Below are 20,477 nucleotides of genomic sequence, written 5' to 3' on the forward strand. Positions count from 1 at the left end.
TTGTTAACAGGGATAAACCCACCCACTGTAAACTGTCAAGGTAACAATTGAACAAGATTGAAGATACATTCGGTTTCGATCAGCACACGAGACTCAACCTTCGCGAACTTCTTCATAAGTGCTCCAATCTCTTCAATAGTGAATTAATTGATGGGGAAATTGATTTAAATGAGGAGGAACTGGTACAATTAATAGATGCCGTTGAACCAAATGGTGGGGAAAGTTCTGCCGAAGATTCTGACTGTCACGAATCCATTAAAGAATTCAGTTTAAAGAAATTAGCAGAAGGAATGGACTTGGCAAGAAAGTTATTTTATGGATAATGATCTCTCAATGGAGTGTTCCGGAAAATTCACGAGACAATTGGATATTTGTTTAGCTCTGTATTATGAACTTAATAAAAAATTGCAGCATAGTAGTAAGCAAGGTCTTATAACTGACTTCTTGATAACTAAACCAACCGAAGTATGTAATGAGAATTATACTAATGATGTCCAAGAGATTTCAAGTGATGATGACATCTGGCCACTTGTAAATAAAGAACATCTACGAAATGTTAGTTTTGAAGAGAGTGATGACGATTAAAATATACACTTTATTTTATTTTACCTAAAACATTTATGTATTATGTGCAATGAAGTTTACGTACAATTTATAATTTTTTATAATTTTATACTGTGTATTTGTTTCATAGTTTATGTTTTCTTAAATTACATGAATTACCTGAACGAAATAAAAATATATTTTTGTTGGATATGTCATTGTTTATATAATTTCAAAAAAAAAAAAAAAAAAGAAGATTTTGGAACCTAACCCTACTTTTTCTATGCGATCCGAGTCTCGCATAATGCGATTTATATAACGCGCCATTTTTGTGCAACCTAACATCCGTGTTATACAAGGGTTACCTGTATAGCTTGTTTGTCCACCCATTACAGTATGCGAATTCTTATCAAATTTTCTGAAATGTTCACAATCCATCCAGAGATACTGAAAGTCTTTGCACAACCCTCGTGCAATTGGATTGTCATGCATTCTTTCTTAAGCTAAGACTCATCATCGTGTTCCTGATAGGTATAGTCAAGGAGTGTTCGAGGCAATTCACTTTGGTCTTCCTCTCTTTCTGCCATCTTGGAATCAAACACCTGTTTTGCTAACCTTTCCTAACCCATTCTATTTAAGTGGCCATAACATTCTTGAATGATAACAATGTCAAGTTCCTTTCTAATATTTTATGTTCATGCATCCTGTAAATCACACATTTTTTGATCATGAGATAATTTGTTTGAGGTGGGCCATTTCCAAAAACCAAAAATGCTGCCTACCCATACAAAACAAAAAGTAAGTTGGTTACATAGCAGTAAATAATTGTTCAGTGGGGTAAACAGAATAAAAAAAAAAAAATCACACATCAACAACTTTCATAAAATTATACATACATCTAGCAGCATGATGGAGTGCCAGCCTAAAAATGTCATGTTCAACATAGAATGTGTCTCCAGCAGGTTTCAAAACAAATATTTGGTTGAATGTATGAGGAGGATCATCAACAGTTTTTAATTGTCCTAACACATAAAATTAGAATTCCTCCATCAAACATAGGCTGAGGATCTACTGCTGTGAATATATGTGCAATTTTTTGAAAAGTTAAGCTCTGTATTTTTTCCATAATTTTTGTCCTTCCAAATAGTTGCTGGCCTTCAAAAGTCATTAATGATTTTTCCTCGTTGTAGAAGTTGGACACACATTAGCTCATTGAGCAGGATCATCAAACAGACCATAATACTTAAGTAAAGAGGATGAAAATCCCTTATTGTTTTTCAGCCAGTATGCGAAACTCTAAAATCGAAACTACGATCTAAACGTTTCATGCCGACGAACTGTCGGCGGATCCAAGCGTAAGTGACCACTTGGTAGTGCCACACCAAGGCAACTCGATGCAAAGGTGGAGCAAGATCCCTCACTATTCTTGATATTTTCTCATAATGTAAAAACACACAGCTCCTAGGAGATGTAGTACTGTTTTACATTATGAGGAGAACCCAGACTGGTTTCAACCTTTTTTGAGGTCTCATCAGTGAGTAGCTAGACCTAGATGATATCAAAGTTTACATGAAAAGAACTTACATACCTTCGCTAAACGAATGCCAGAAAGGTGTGCCACTATATTATATTATAACATATTATAACTAAGATGAAAAGCCTTTTTGAAAAGTTAAGCTCTGTATTTTTTCCATAATTTTTGTCCTTCCAAATAGTTGCTGGCCTTCAAAAGTGGCTACTCACTGATGAGACCTCAAAAAAGGTTGAAACCGGTCTGGGTAGTGACCTCTCCTTGTAATATAAAGCAGTATTACATCACCTGGGAGCTGTGTGTTTTTACATTATGAGAAAATATCAAGAATAGTGAGGTAGCTTGCTCCACCTTTGCATTGAGTTGCCTTGGTGTGGCACTACCAAGTGGTCACTTACGCTGGGATCTGCCGACAGTTCGTCGGCATGAAACGTTTAGATCGTAGTTTTCGATCTTAGAGTTTCGCATACTGGCTGAAAAACAATAAGGGATTTTTATCCCCTTTACTTATCAACCTCGCCAGAAAAAATAGCCGCTTGGCTTTTCATCTTAGTTATAATATGTTATAATATAATATAGTGGGACACCTTTCTGGCATTCGTATAGCGAAGGTATGTAAGTTCTTTTCACTTAAATTTTGATATCATCTAGGTCTAGCTACTCACTGATGAGACCTCAAAAAAAGGTTGAAACCAGTCTGGGTAGTGACCTCTCCTCATAATGTAAAGCAGTACTACATCTCCTAGGAGCTGTATGTTTTTACATTATGAGGAAATATCAAGAATAGTGAAGGATCTTGCTCCACCTTTGCATCGAGTTGCCTTGGTGTGGCACTACCAAGTGGTCACTTACGCTTGGATCTGCTGACAGTTTGTCGGCATGAAACGTTTAGATCGTAGTTTTCGATCTTAGAGTTTCGCATACTGGCTGAAAAACAATAAGGGATTTTTATCCCCTTTACTTATCAACTTCGCCAGAAAAAATAGCCGTTTGGCTTTTCATCTTAGACCATAATACTGTTGTACGAATGTCCTTCCTATGGTATCGTACTGCGAATTCAAAGTCATGACAAGTAAACTAAGTTCCACCACGTGAACTCCGAGAGAATCAAATGAACAAAAAAAGAGCTATCAAGTTATAAAGTCTCGGCGTGCTTCAAGCATTAAATCTGAATCAAACACAGTAGTTGATGCTTGGGGTGTGCCGAGACTTTATAACTTTAGCTCTTTTTTTGTTAATTTGATTCTCTCGGAGTTCACGTGGTGGAACTTAGTTTACTAGTCATGACTTTGAATCCGCAGCTCAATACCATAGGAAGGATATTCGTACACCAGTATTGTGGTCTGTTTGATGATCTGCTCAACGAGCTGATGTGTCCAACTTCTACAACGAGGAAAAATCATTAATGACTTTTGAAGGCCAGCAACTATTTGGAAGGACAAAAATTATGGAAAAAATACAGAGCTTAACTTTTCAAAAAATTGCACATATAATCACAGCAGTAGATCCTCAGCCTATGTTTGATGGAGGAATTCTAATTTTATGTGTTAGGACAATTAAAAACTGTTGATGATCCTCCTCATACATTCAACCAAATATTTGTTTTGAAACCTGCTGGAGACACATTCTATGTTGAGCATGACATTTTTAGGCTGGCACTCCATCATGCTGCTTGACGATGCATATTTAACTGAAAGCCTTTATCTTTTACACATATGTCTATTTTTGCAGTGTAGCCTAATCAGTACTTGTAGTAAAACAAGTAAGACTTGTAATCAGGCATTAAATATTGCTGGCTAAATTTAAGCATCAATTTGCTGCACACATGCTGCTAATGGCATATACGAAGGTGGTCTGAAAAGTTCTCGGCTTAACAATGAAAAAACGAATTTATAATTTCAAAATTATTTTTATTTTTCAACATAATCTCTCTTAAGACTAATACATTTATTCCAGCGATGCTCTAGCACCATAATCCAGTCCTTGTAGTGGTTCTCAGTAAGATCTGCAAAATATCCCTCTATAGCTGCAATCACCACTTGATTTGAAGAAAAACGTTGACCAGCAAGGAAGAGTTTTAGGGGAAGAGATAGAAGTCAGAGGGAGCCAAATCTGAGGAATAGGATGGATGTTCCAACAGTTCATAATGCATATCCCTTAATTTTCCCATTGCCAAAATCAATCAATTTTCATCAAGTAAAATCATCTTTCTTGGTAAACGATGATTTTTTTCTTCTAGTCTGGTTTAAAGATCAGAATAATATTCTCCAGTTATTGTTTTATTCTTTTCAAGATAATTAATAAACAAAATGCCTTCAGCATCCCAAAACACCGATGGCATGACGTTTCCTGCTGATGGAAACGTCATGAATGTTTCCATCATGAACATACTTTGTCTTCTTTGGTGCTGAACAACCAGCTTCTGTCCACTGTTTTGACTGCTGTTTGGATTCTGGTGTGTAATGGTGAATCCAAGTCTCATCCATAGTAATAAATCAATGCACAAAATCAGTTTTATTCTGGTTAAAACACTCCAAGCACTGTTCAGAGATTTTCATGCGAGTGCGTTTTTGATCTGCTGCGAGCAAGCGCAGCATCCTGCGCAAAGCTTTTTCATTTGCAATTCTTCATGTAAAATATATCCTACACATTCATTTGAAATGCCTATCGTCTCAGCAATTTCATGCACTTTGACTCGCTGGTCATCCAATACAATATTGTGCACTTGTGAAATGATTTCTGGTGTTCATACACTTTTTGGATGTCATTCGTGTGGATCATCTTCAAGGCTGGTATGGCCACGTTTAAACTCAGCAGCCCATTTCTTAATTGTCAAAAATGAAGGAGAAAAGTGCCCATAAATGTTTATGAACTTCGAATGAATTTTTTTTGGCGCTAAACCTTCTTTTACAAAGAATTTAAAACCGCACGATACTCAATTTTATCCATTTCAAGGGATACAGACAACACTTTTGCTTCATGCAGCTGTATAAAACAAACTACTTGATAGAATGGCTTGGAATTTCATATGAATGCTTATGACAGATGTACCAACTTTGAAAAAAAATCTTGCCATGGAGAGTAGATATGCTAACCACTCAGCCAACCAGCACAGCAGTGTCGATGAGAAATTGTTTCATTTTTGCTTGTTAGTTAGGTAGCCAGTGGAGTGTACAGAGTTTATGTGATTCTGTGTAAAAAGAAATACAAAATATTGCTGCTTGAATAAAAAACAGTAATGTCAGAAAGAAATAGAGAAACCATTACAAAATTGACAAATTTACATTAAATAATTCAAAATGCAAGAAAAAAAATTCTTACATTTAAATAGGTAACAAATTGGATTATCAAAACATCTAATTTTCTCACCTGACTATCTTTACCAGGATACAATCATATACATATTTGTATTTGCTACAAATGCACTGACAATAACATTAACAAATCTTTTTTTTACAAGTTTTCCTTTATTCACTTAAAACCCAGTATTCTAAAATATCTCAATAATTTTAACACATCCTGGCTTTAAAAAGTTCAGATTGCTGAGGATGTATTATATATATTACTGGCAAAAAGAGGGAACTGCTTACTAAGAACAAAATTATTGGAGAGTAAAAACAATGAAATTGTTCTTTTTTCATAAGACATTTATATATCTACCTGGTTGTATTATATTCTATTATAAAAACTTGATGTTATTATAATATTATAATTATATATATATTATAATGTATTATATTCTGTAACAGAATATCATATATTCTATTATAAAAACTTAATGTCCAAAGTCAAAAGAAAGGTAATGTAGAAAAATATTTTAACTTTTGCACTTTGTTGAACAATTTTTGCTGTAGATATATTTCTGAATACTTGGTACAGCTTATGCATGTAGAAAAAATATAGAATTTTATTTAAAAATGTTGATATATATATCATACACTGCAACATAAACATCAACATGAAAAAAGACTGGAGATGCAACTGAGACATGAGCATGACTCGTCACATCTGAGCTGACAGGATTATACTATTGGAGTTCAAAGGGACAATTGTAAAAATTTCTGCAGATTATTATTATTATTATACAGGTATTGCCATGGAGTCAGAAGACTTATCAATGATTAAATAACCTAAATTAAATTAAACATTGATTGATTAGCCAGAGAGGCATGTGATGAGGTTTGTTTGCAAAGATAGCAAAATCAGAACTCCAGGTTGACACAGGAATTTAAAGAGGCAGTGAAGGAAAAGAAGAAAAGTATATATTGAAAGTTCCTGGCGAATAATCAGCTTGTTCTGTTAGAAAATACAGAGACAAATGTAAGAAAGCTAAACAAAAGTCATGGGAAGACTTGGGCAAGAATATAGAAAATAAGTATCGGGAAGGTGGCAAAATATCCTGAAGGCTGTCGACTAATTTTGACAGTAATATATCTCAGAACACAGAAAGATAAGTAAATAATTATTTATTGACTTATTTCTGATATTTCGCTGGTGTTATAACCAGCATCTTCAGAGCACAAAACACAGTTTGTCACAGTACACAAGACTACAACAACATGGTGTAATAATGGGACTAGTTTGAAAAATTGTAGGAACAATACAAAGACTAAAGTCCTAATTATATGCCCTCTATGTGTAAAAAAAAAAAAAAAAAAACAGAGAGAGAAAGCAGGTATTTGTTAAGATTCAGAGTATGTTTCAAGACTTCTGCTGCTTCTAAGAACAAACTCTCTGACTTGTAAAAGCTTCTGTGCAGTACTTTTGTTTCTTCCAGTTGATCCATTTGGATCAACTGGAAGAATGCATGGTCCGATAGGTCTGACTTGCCATAGTGATAGTGCCAGATGTATCTTTTATGTTCTCTGATGTGGATGTCCACAGTTCTTCCTGTTTGACCGTAGTAAGCTTGATCACATGAGCAGGGTACTTCGTAGAACTCCTGGATGTGACAAAGGAGAGATGCTGTCCTTGGGTGAATGGATAAGAGTTGTTAATTTGACACACAGTCTGAATACAGTGCATAGTTGACTTACTGAGAATTCAAGATATCTTTTCCAACGTGCCTTTAATGTATGAGATGGTGACTGTTTTGTTGTAGTTCTCTGTGGTGGATAGTAGGAGGGGGTTTCTTGGGAGCATCTATAGCCATTGGCTAAAAAGGTGTGGCATAAGTGAGCCAGTTCAGCAGCAAGAGCACTGTCATTGGAACAGACTGCTTTCGCTCTGTGTATTAGTGTTTTTAAGATACCATACTGTTGAGAAGGATGATGGCACGATTGTTTGTGTAAATATCTCCCTGTATGTGTGAGTTTTCTAAAAACTGAGAATGACAAGGAACCATTTGGAAGACATGTGATTAGTGTATCCAGGAAGGGCAGACAGTTATTAGCTTCCAGTTCCATTGTAAAGTGGATTTTTGGGAGTTGGCTATTTAAATGTGCTAAGAATGTATCCAATGTGCCCGGCCCATGTGGCCAAATAGCAAGCACATCGTCACCATATCATAGCCAAAGTGTTGGTTTGAGAGTGGCTGTATTGATAGCTAGTTTTTCCAGGTGCTGTATGTAGAAGTTGCCTAAGGGGGGGAGGGGCCCATTGATGTCCCATCTAATTGTTTGTATATTTTCCCTTTCCATGTGAAATATCATGCATGTATTGTGAATTTAAATAGTTCAAATATATCAGGGGGGAAAGCGTGACTTTAACAGATCAAGGGTTTCAATCAGTGGTACTTTGTGAATAATGAGGTGATATCAAAACTTATCATTATGTCTGAACTTTTCAACGTATGATGTTCTAAAATACTTTTTACATGGGCAGAATTTTTGACAAAGGAGGGAGAATTGTTTGTGAGAGTGGCTAGTAGCTTAGCTAAATGTCTAGTCAGTTTGTATGTGGGACTATTTATACTATCCACAATAAGGTGTAAGGGTGTACCTTGTTTGTGAATTTTTGGTGCTCCATATATCCTGGGTGTTTTAACGTGGAAGGACTTGAGTTTGCTTACAGTATCTTTAGGCCAGGAAGTGACATTTTTCAGTAATTTATGCACCTTATTCTTTTGTATATTGATGGGATTGCGATCTATAATTTTGTATGTTGACTGGTCTTGTAGAAGTGTGTGCATTTTGTTTACATATTCTGTTGTATCCATCACCACAGTTGCGTTCCCTTTGTCTGCTTTTGTTATGATAATCTGGTTATTATTATGTAGCTCGTTTAGAGCAATAATTTCCTTATGTGGGATATTATTTATGGGAGGTTTAGACTGGATTAGGATGTTGGCTACATCTAAACGTATGTTATTGACTATTGCTGGAGGCAGGTCGTATATTCCTTGTTCAACGGACGCCATTATTTTGGCTTTTTGGCTATTGCTGAAATAGCAGCAATAAGTCAATAAATAATTATTTACTTATCTTTCTGTGTTCTGATATATTATTGTCAAAATTAGTCAACATGTATGGCGAACACATAAGCCTTTCTACACGTTATTCTGAAGGCTGTTGAAAAAGCTCAGAAATGAAAGAAATAGTGTGGTAAAAGGAATTAGAAATGATAAAGGTGATATGAAAACTAGAGAAAAAATATCCTTCATTGATGTATGGAGTAATTACATCGAAAAATTGCTAAACGAAACAAGCAGTGACAGCACAGTGGTAAAAAACACTCAATATTCATGCAATCAGGAATATATATCTATACTTGATGTAGAAAAAGCCATCAAAAGCCTGAAATCAGGAACGGCAGCAGGAGTAGATGATATCCGACCAGAAATCTCAAGTATGCAGGTATAAAAGTCTTACAGTGGCTGCACTGCATAGACTGTAGTATCAGTGGCGTGAAGCAAGGGCCAGACTTGACAAATTCTAAAAATGTAATGTCTTGATGTTTTTGGATTCTGATAAAAGCAGAGCAGCAGTTTGTCCAAAGTAGAAAACATAGCATGGGCAAGGTATGATAGACAGCTGGCAAGGAGAGAGGTAGTAATGTATCATTTGTGGATGGTAAGAAAGAAGACAGTTTCTCAGCTGGTTGGAAGGAAGTGTATAGATTGAATTTGCCAAGAATTTATGCTATTTGTTCAGGCATTTCTCTAAGGTAAAATTCTTTTCATGTTGGATTGAAGTCTGGTTGACAGACGATAACTATCAATAATTTTCTGAATAGTACTTTCTGTGTAACCATTAGACCTCTTAATTTTATTTAGTTCATGTAACAAAAGAAAGAATCAGAAGAGCAGATCCCATGAGCTTTATGTACAAGACTTTTGATAATACATATTTTCTGTGATGAATGGTGGTGTGAAGATGAATGAATGTATCTGTGAGTAAAGGTTGGTTTTTGATAAACCGAAAATTTAATATGACCTCTAGGATTTCAAATTATTAAAGGATCCATATAAACACAGTTGCTGGATTCACAGTCAATAGTGAACTTGATATGGGAGTACAGAGTTTTTTTTTCTTTACTGAAACTGAAGTAATTCTGTCTCCATGTGAGATTAGATGACTACCCACTGTTGCTCCTTTGATTTATTTGAACAACTTTTTCCACCATGTAAAATAGCCTGCAGTGATGGTAAATTTAAATAAGTTTACAGTTTCTTCAGGAATACCAGATTGCAGAAACTGAAGAGTCTCCTGTGGGATGTTGGCAAATATCTAGAGTCTATCAAGTACCCTGCTCATATCATCTTTGATACTTTGGACAGATTGGCCACTCTACTTTGATTAGAATCTACGAACATCAAGAATATATTGCATTTTTGTAAGCTGACAAGTCAGCCTTGCTTCACGTGCCAATAACATCAGACACAGAGTTCTTTGAAACTAGACAAAGATTCTTCATGCCAGCAGGTCTGAATTTGATTGTTTCCTTTGAAACACTATGAAATTGTCCAAACCTTAACCGCTCTTACTGTATGTCAATCTCAACATTTTAGGAAGTGAACAGTTCATTATATATATATATATATATATACATATATATACCTATATACTGGGGGAGGGCTCTGCTGCCCTAGTATATATTTAATTGTAAAAGTTTCTGCAGAAACTTTTACAATTGTTCCCTTGAACTCTACTAGTGTAATTCTATGAACTCATCTGTGACCAAGACATGAGCTAGTAAGCACGTGTGACTCATTCTTATGATTCATGTTCTGAATGTAGCTGTCAGTCTTTCTTTCTGATGATGTTCATGTTACATTAGATCATTCACACCTTAGCCACTCTGACTGTATGCCAATTTCTAAGTTTTAGGAAGTGAACAGTTCATTATAATATATATATATATATATATATATATATAATTATACACTATCTGATCAAAAGTATCCAGACACCCCTCTACAATTCGTAAACTGACGTCTAGATGCCACTACGACCTCACTTGCCAGTATAAAAAGAGGCACGGAGCTGTGTTGTTCAGTGATAAAGAAGTACGAGCAGAATGGGTAGGTCAAGGATGCTCAGTGACTTTGAACGTGGACTAGTTATTGGTTGCCACATTAGTAAAAAATCTGTCAGAAACATTTCAACCCTCCTCAAGCTGCCCAAGTCAACAGTTGGTGATGTGATTGTGAAGTGGAAACACAAAAAATTGATACGTGAAGGCACAACCACAACAAACCCATGGTTGGGTAGATAATGTTTAATAACAGACGGGGACCGTTGAGCATTAAAGAAGGTGGTTCATGGAAATTGCCAGAGATCGAGTGAAACAATCACCTGGGAGTTCTGCAGTGCTACTAACTATCCAGCTAGCACCATGACTGTGCATCGAGAGTTAATGGGGTTCCATGGTAAAGCAGCTGCCCATAAACCAAACATTTCTCCTGTGAAAGAGCCGCCTGCAGTAGTGTAAAAAGCGACACCACTGGACAGCGGATAACTGGAAAAGTGTGATTTGGAGTGATGAATCACGCTTTACCACGTGGCAGTCCGATGGGAGGGTCTGGGTGTGGCGAATGCCTGGAGAACAATTCCTGCAAGTGTGTAGTGCCAACAGTGAAATTTGGAGGGGGTGGTGTTACAGTGAGAGGTGTTTTTTATGGAATGGACTTAGCCTTCTCATAACACTACATGGAAATCTAAATGCAGAAGGGTACAAGGACATTTTGACCCATTGTGTACTGTCTACGGTAGAAGATCAATTCCGTGATGACTATTGTCTGTATCAGCATGACAACGCTACCTGCCATAAAGCAAGGTCTGTGAGGGAATGGTTTGTGGACAACAATGTTCCAGAAATGGATGACTGGCTGCCCCAGGGCCCTCGCCTGAATCAAACAGAACACCTTTGGGATGAATTAGAACACCAACTTTCGTCTAGACCCCAATAACCCACATCACAAACTGCTTTGGTTACAGCTCTTCAGGAAGAATGGGCTGCCATTCCTCCAGAGATTATTACTTGACACCTCCAGGGAGTCCAAAGACTCATTGAGGAAGGGCATTTACTCTACAGCTCTGTCTCCACCACTCAAATCCACCAACGGACAACTACACCAACGCTATCTACTGCCCATCACTACTACTAGTATTTCCACAGACAATCACAAACATCCATGCCCATGGTGGGATTCAAACTAGCAGCCTTTTTTTTTTTCTTGGCTGGAAAGAAGATACGCTAATTACTCGGCCAACCAGGCCAGCAAAGATGTTCCGACACCTGGTAGAAAGTCTCCCAGGCAGAGTTACAGCTGTCATAGAAGCAAAGGGTGGACCCACTCCATATTAATGTCCACTACTGGAGAGTGTGTCACAGGGAAAGTCTAATTACAGTTTCGAGTAGGTGTCCGGATACTTTTGATCAGATAGTGTATTATATATATATATATAGATAATTATGATTTTATTGATGTGTGAAAATTTTAAAAGTGTATAGCACATCAGTGCTCATCTTAATTGGTCTAATGCAATTAATTGTAACCAATTCTGTGCAGAGTGGGGGAAAAGGTGTTTGGTTTAAGGTACTGTGTATTAGAAAACAATGAAGGAGAATGCTATATTTGGTTGGTATATTTGAATTACTCAAAGGCTTAAAGTTTGGAAGAGGAAGACAAAGTTTACCTCCTTCAGAAACAGTACTGTAGTCGGCAAAAATTGACAAAAAAGTTATAAATTTATTGAAAATCATAAATTAAAAACTTTTCTATATTATATATAAAAACTTGCCTATGATGGCAGTTCATACTTCATGTACACAAAACATATGAAACTCAGAAAATAAAAACAGCAACTAATGACAAATGACAACACTCAATTGGATTGGTTGACACAATAACCAATCACAGCCTCTAGGTGCTACTGTCTCAGAGATCACCCTGCCTTGTCTTCTGAGTGGTTTAAAATAATAGAATGCTAAGAATTTGACCCACTTTGCCATCTGTACATCTTTTTCTAAGGGCTCAATGGTGTATGTATTTTGAATGCACACCCGGGCTATTAACGTGAATATGATGCAATGCTTACACGTTCGAAAAGTGACCTCTTCATGAAGCATTAGTATATTGTGTTTACTTTTAGGAATCACACGAAGTCTGGAAACACTGTATTTACTCAAATATATAACTTGCCCTCACGTATATCTCGCACTCCTGATTTTACTTTATGAAAAAAAAAAGAAATTAAAGATTTTCGCATATACCTGGCTCATAAAAAAAGATTAAAACTTTAAGAAATAGATAATGAATGTTGTTATAGCAGTTTCAGATATTTTGGAATTCATTTGAAGAGAATGAGCATTTCAACTCAACAATTGTCTATCCTTTCTCGTTGAGTTGCACTATCTTTCGTTAATAGTGCACCAATCCTATGCATAGAGATGGAAGCAATGCTATTAACCAGTAGAGGAAATGTGGGAATGATAGCATTGACTTCTACTTGATCTAGGATTTGTGTGGGATGCGGTGGGAGGATGAAGCAGTGAATGAGGTGAGGTTTAGGTTCTATGTGGAGGGAATGGCAGCCGGCAGCTACAACTTGACTCTAGCAGGATATATGGCAATTAGGGGAAGTCTTTAATGGGAATAAATGCAAAATTGAGCACTGCACAACTAGCACACCTTGAATATTTCCCCACTGGTGTATATATATATATATATATATATATTTAAATTTAATTCAGGTTATTCAATCTATAGAAAATTTTACAATTGTTCCTTTGAACTCTAATAGTGTAATCCTGTGAACTCATCTGTGACAAGAGCTAGTAAGCGCCTGTTGTGTGACTCATTCTTATGATTCATGTTTTGAATATAGCTGCTAGTCTTTCTTTCTGATGATGTTCGTGTTACATTGGATGCAATATATCTCTTTATTACTCATTTAGTACTATCCATCAGGGTAAATTGGTAATGCATTTCAACCTCCCCAGCAGCTGAACTGTCAGGTCTGTAGCAGCACTCTACTTCACACTAGCCCTAAATTCACTGCTGAAGAGGATATTATTACGATTACTGCTTTCATCAGTTTCTATCCTAACTGGACTCAAGTCATCTGATATTTAGTTGTACTAACCCCTCCTTTCTGATATCTTTTGTTATTCGTAAAAATACTAGAACCATTACACTCAATTCCAGTTACTACACTGGCCTCTGAGAGCTAGGTTTCACAAGAGCCAACAATTTTAGGACAAAATGTATTCAGCAACACAATGAACTCAACAGGTATGTTTGTTGTAATGCTCCTTGCATTTATGTACAAACATAAAATGTTACCTCCGCACTTTTTCGTACACTTACATTTGCAGTCTGCTTGGTTCAAATGTGCAACTCTGTTTTCATTCCTAGACATACTAAAAATGCACAAACCTAGAGTATCATCCATACCTTCAGCAGATTGATAATGTTCATTGACATTTGTATCAGCATTAAGTCTGCACATCCTAGCTGAACTTACACATCCTCAGCATTCCTGCCAAGATGATCCAGTTTTTCATGACTCTCTTCATTAAGTCTCATTCCAATAAATAACACAGTCCAACACAATTTTTGCTGACTTTTATATGAGACTTCTTTTTTACTAATTTGGGTGCGCTGATTCCAAATATCAAACCCATTTTTCTCTATCACATCAGGTTTTTCCTCTATGGCATTTTCTTTTTGCTAATTTGTAAGTTTTTGATAGTTTTAAGGGGGCAGTACTATTTAGAGAACCAAAAAATCGATTTTTCAATATTATTTTCTGAAAGTATGTACTTTTAAAAATCTGTTCCTAACTTTTTATCAAGAAATTCGAAAAATTCCCGAAGATATAGCCTATTATTCAAAGCGGTGTGCAGATCAGAATCGGAGCGCTCACCGCTCTCGCTTGTTAGTAAACGAATAAATGCGTAAGAACCTGCAACGGCACGTACTGGTGCTTTGAATGCGAGAGAGAGGCTGATAATTAGATACATAACTACTTAACAATATTCATTAAAAATTACAAGAATATTTATAAAAAAATAACAATTTTACTTACACATGAGTTTCAGGTAATAAATTTTTGTTTGTAGCAATTTCTGCTGTGTGTTCTGTTTTGGCAATCCCTTTGAATACTCCAACAGTAGTCAGCCATCATGTGAGAATCCCATCTTCCTTGGTACCGATCTTCCATAGTTTTTAAGTCTTGATGAAATCTTTCGCCTTGTTCATCGCTTACAGCACCTAAATTCTTGGGAAATCTATCAAGATGACTGTATAGGAAATGAAGCTTTATGCTCATGTTGCAACCTAGGTGCTGGAAATTTTCAAGCATTGTTTCCACTAGATCTTCGTAATTGCACGCTTTTTTGTTTCCAAGAAAATTATTCGCAACCATCGTAAATGAAGTCCAGGCCTCTTTCTCAATTTCGTTCATAGAGTTGATGAAATTTGGGTCTCTCATTAAAGCTCTAATTTGTGGTCCATCAAATACACTGGCTTTAATTTTTTCATAACTAAGTCGTGGAAATTTTTCACATATGTATTGGAAACGGTCACCTTGTAAATCTAAAGCTTTAACATATTGCTTCATAAGACCTAGTTTGATGTGTAGAGGTGGAAAAATGATTTTTTCTCTGTCGATTAAAGGTTGATTTATAACATTCTGTTCTCCAACATTTAAGGATATTCTAAGAGGCCAATGTTTCTGACTCCATTGTTGGTTTCTAGCTCGACTATCCCAGAAGCATAGAAAACACAGAAACTTTTTATATCCTCTTTGAAAGCCAAGTAAAAAGTTCATCATTTTAAGATCCACACAGATGATCCAGTTATGGTCTGTATATTTTAATAACTTCAGAACCTTTTTAATGTCCTCATATGTTTCCTTTAAGTGGACTGAATAGCCAATAGGAATTGAGCCATATACATTCCCATTGTGTAGTAAGACACACTTGAGACTTCTGCTTAAACTGTCGATAAATAAACGCCACTCATTTGGATGATATTGTACAACACTCATTTCAGTTAGTAAACCTGACACATTGTTACAGTAAACAAACCCACAGTCATGTTTAAAATATTGTACAAGATTACTTTCCCTGCTACGATAAAAAGTTATCTTTGTATCTTGCTCCAGTAAGTTTTTTTCATTTAATCTTGAAGCTAACAATTCCGATGATTCCTTTAATAGGCCCAAATCTCTTACTAAGTCATTCAATTCTGCTTGAGTAAAACGTTGTGATCCAGAACTAGAAATTAAATTTTTATTGTCTAAATCGACGTCCGGGTCTTGCTCCTCAAGAACATCTGGCATATTCCGATCATGCTCGTTCTCAAGTAAAGGAAGTCCTTTATAAATTAGCACGGCTATTTCATGGAATGAGCAACTGGCCAAATTGCTGAGTCGAGATTTGGATACAAAATTTTTTTCTTATTCTTCTTATTATAACAAGAAGTCTGAACTAAACAAAAATAGCAATCATCTACGTGATTTTTTGGTTCACGCCAAATCACTGGAATGCCAAAAGCTAATTTTTGGCATTTTCCCTTGCTCCACTGTCGTAAATTTTCTACACATGACTTACACACTTTATTTGGAGCCCATGACTTGTTCTGATCTGCAATTTTTATGTCAAAGTATGCAAAGTACACTTTCTTAATGAAATCAGTGATATTTGTCCTTTGACTGGGAACAGTAAAGCTGCCACAAATGTAGCAGAAGGAATCTACACTATTGACACAATTTCGAGTAGTAGACATGATGTATTTTCTTCACTGCCGACTAACATGCAATTAACAAGACAAAAAAAAACAGATACTTTATTGAAACGTTATAAGCGCTCATCATACTTTCACGATCGATTAACGATTGACTGATTTCGATCATTCTTTGTCTGCCATGAAGCATATAGCATTCATTTGTTTTAGGCAATTGTCATCGCCTACTTTTCATCACCTAAATGTATTAGGTCGGTTATCGGCCTCTCTCGCATTCAAAGTGCCAGTACATTCCGTTGCAGGTTCTTACGCATTTATTCGTTTACTAACAAGCGAGAGCGGTGAGCGCTCCGATTCTGATCTGCGCACTGCTTTGAATAATAGGCTATATCTTCGGGAATTAATTTCATGATAAAAAGTTAGGAACAGATTTTTAAAAGTACATACTTTTAGAAAATAATATTAAAAAGTCGATTTTTTTGATCCTCTAAATAGTACTGCCTCCTTAAAATTATCAAAAACTTACAAATTAGCAAAAAGAAAACGCCATAGAGGAAAAACCTGACATGATAGAGAAAAATGGGTTTGATATTTGAAATCAGCGCACCCAAATTAGTAAAAAACAAGTGTCAGATCATAATCAGCAGAAAAAAATTTTTTTTTTTGTTGGCCAGTGTAATTTTTCTAGGCACCTGATGCTAAATTCATTCAAGTGCAGGCCATCCCTTTTATACAAATCTTTTCTACCACAACTCCACTTTTATTACTAATGTATCTTGATAATAAACTAACCATTTCTGCTTTTCCTCTTTTCTTTCTCGCTTCTTCCATCAAGCCTTTCTTCTTCTTCTCTCCTCAACCTTATGGCTGGTGGGATAGCAATATGTCACTTTACTAGGGAGTATTGATTGTGGAACAAGGTTGTCCCCATTGCCTTCCTTGCCCTACTTTAAGTATTTATATCTGTAGATGCGTGTGTTCATGGGACTGTTTACCTGTTTTGAGAGATGAAAAAGTTGAGTTTCCAGGAGAAAAAAGCCTCCATCTCCATAAGAGACCTTTTGGAGTCATGGAGACTCATGAAATGTGATAATACTAAGTCAAAAAGACTTGATAAAGGTTCCTCGTGTCATGGACGGGAACTGAATCCAGGTCTTTCTGGCTAAAGGGGTTTGTCTATACTGACTGAACTGTGGAGGCTCCATCAAGCCTTTCAGAATAATTTAATGTTTTCATGTAATACTATCATAATATCCTGTACATCACCTGGGTGCACATATAAGGAATTTAATGATGATTGTAAAAATATTTCAAAACCAAAAATCTGTATGATGTAAAGTAAAGATTGAGCTTGGGATCATCACTGGAAGCTAGCTAGGGATGTAGTTAAAAAGCATCCTAGGAAATTGAATGAGATGTTGTTAGTGCATCTACAGTAAATGTATTCATGGAAAGATATGATAGGTATTTAAGAATGAGTGTCTAAACAAACCTTCTTTTGATGAGTTTTTGGCCTCTAGAGAAGCATTCATTATATAACATCTTGGCATTAACAGATATTTTCACTGATTTATTATATTGCCAACCAATTATCTGTATAGTTTAAACTGGAAAAATTGCAATTAAATCACTGAGAAAGAGATGATTAGTAATGAATTTCAATGTCACAATGAGAAGGATCTAAATTCAAACTGCACTGTTTGTGAACATTTATAGTATATTCTTTTGTACTGAGGAAGTTCTCCAGATCAACATGCAAAAAAGCAGATATATAATAATATGTAGTTAGAGTTTTAAAATAGAAGCCTGGATAAGTCACGCTGTAGAGCTGATGATTCTCCAAAAGCGCACTAAGAACAGTGGTTATATGACATAATAGATTATCCAATTAACTAACAAAGCTTATGAATAGGTATGAAATGCAATATTATTACATCCAGAAACAAAAACAATATGACCAGGAACAAGAAAGATCCGATATAAGTGTTCTATACATTACAACCAGATTACAATCCACAGAGACAGCAAGCTGTCATGATAAAAATGCAGTATACTGGTTTCACATAATGATAACTATCCTAAACTGGTGAAAAAAAAAAAATACATTGCAAACTGGATTACAGGATGGAAGAATTTTATAAAATGAAGAGTTCTAGTACACTCTCTTCAAGTTAAAATGATTGTGTGTGTGCATTTGTAATATGACCACAAAACAGTATTTACTAGATGAATCCCTTTCAGTGGTAGAGTGCAGAGATTTCATGGGACGAATCTGCTGCATTGACATTAACTGCTTGTCATAATGACTGGCCAAGATGTCCTAACAGTATTACACTTATGCTATTTAAAACCATGTTTTATGATGCTCAGCATTACAAGACACGAATGAGAATCACACAACTGCCATAATACAGACAACTGTCCAGAAAGTCCATTCATTGTCATTTGGTTATACATGCATAAAGAGAGGATTAACTAAGATGAAAGATCAGAGCATAGTTATTAAACATGATCTTATTAAAAAGTGATCTAATTAGGAGTAATCAATAAAACTTAATTCATATCAGAAATTGAGAGTATTCTCTAAAGCCTGTAGCTATTATTGAGGCTAAAATATCATCACTTTTCTGAATAAACATATTTTGATGAATATTAATACCCCTATGAACATTTTTGAGAACATGATGCACAGTAAGCATTGCATAAAACTGGCAAATGAAAGTGAATAAAAAAACAAGTTTATTCTTTATCAAACTTACCGGGGGGGTTGGGACAGCCTTCCCGTGGCGCCCTCCACCACCGGTGGTGTTACCTTGTGGTACATTGTTGGTGCTTCAGACAAAAGAAGCCCCAGAGATGAATCACAGGTAACATGAAGCTAATGTCTCAAACAAGGAGTCCAAAGGTACCAAGCCTCATGGACCACTTACAGCAACTATGATGAATATAAAACTTAAAAAGCTCCATGCCGGCTCGATTGTCACTTGGAATAACAAGGATCGCGTTGCTTGTTTGGTTGAAGCTTTGAAAAATATACAGTTACAGTCCCCTAAACAATACTCTCTCAAGTTATGTTCCCTAAACATAGAAAGACTATCTAAATCTAAAGCCGAAGTCATTGGCAAAATAGCCAAAGACAAAGCAATTCGTCTTGGCTGTCCAAGAAACCCATGTGCGTGATACAGCCCTCAATAGACTAAAGATCCCAGGCCTAATTCTTGTGTCTTATAACTACCATCCCAAGCATGGCCTGGCAACCTACATCCAGCCTGGCCTCAAGGACAAAACCCAATGTGTACCTGATGCAGAATACTCCACAGGTATTAAAGTTCAAAATACCACCATCTACAATGTCTACAGGCCACCATCACAATCCTGGCCTGATCAGATGGACGGGCCACCACCTCATCCTGCTATCTATGTTGGTGACTTCAATTCTCATCACAATATGTGGAGCTATTCCTCTAACAACTGGGATGGTAATAATCTAGTTAACTGGATGGATACATATAACCTGTATTTGATTTACGATGCCAAGCAGGAAGGCACTCTCCACTCAGCCAGATGGAATAGAACCTACACCCCAGATCTGTGCATAGTCTCGAAAGACTTTGAAGACCACCCTCTGCCAACAACCAGAACCATCCTCAACAGATTTCCTAATAGTCAGCATTGTCCTACATTAACAGAGACAGGTACAGCGATCTCAGTCATCAGCAGAACACCATTCGCTAGATGGAACCTCCACAGGTCCAACTGGAATGCATTTCAGAAACAAATCGAGCAAACCATTAGAGCAATTCCACCCACTCCTAATTGTTATCGAAGATTTGTTAAACTAATCAAAACTACAGCCGAAGCTTCTATTACTAGAGGCTACAGAAAATAATACATCCTATGCTGGAGTAGAGAAACTGAGGAACTTTTTGCCAAATATGAGGAAACTGAAGACCCAACTGTTGCTGAGGTGCTCATAGCAACCCTGGATAAAAACAGAAAGGAAAGAAGGATCTCAACCATCCATGAATTCGATTTCACACATCTAGCCAGAAAAGCTGGTCACTTCTGAGAAAATTAGGTGGAGCAGAACCAAGAACACACAAAACAAGAGCGATAACTCCTGATCAAATGGCTAATCATTTATTTAAAACCTTCAAGATAAGTCCCAGCTCTATCAGGAAAATTTACAGTGCAATGTTCCATCAGACAAATCCTGAAGACGGACCCGAGCTTCATGAACTTGTACACCCAGTATCTCGGGAAGAGGTA

The 20,477-nt window shown here is 36.3% G+C and overlaps 1 protein-coding gene and 1 pseudogene across 1 annotated transcript in view; one reads left to right on the top strand and one right to left on the bottom strand.

Moving 5' to 3' along the window:
• The window catches only part of Vps50 (vacuolar protein sorting 50), a 664,618-nt gene that overhangs the window by 174,065 nt on the left and 470,076 nt on the right, over positions 1 to 20,477 (bottom strand). The window lies entirely within an intron of this gene.
• Positions 3,358 to 3,750, top strand: LOC150094431 (putative nuclear transport factor 2 pseudogene; annotated as a pseudogene).

The sequence above is a fragment of the Typopeltis vanoorti genome, chromosome 22 (genome assembly GCF_054136105.1).
Source record: "Typopeltis vanoorti isolate ZY-2024b chromosome 22, IOZ_Tvanoo_1.0, whole genome shotgun sequence".
In the NCBI taxonomy this organism is placed as follows: Eukaryota; Metazoa; Arthropoda; class Arachnida; order Uropygi; family Thelyphonidae; genus Typopeltis; species Typopeltis vanoorti.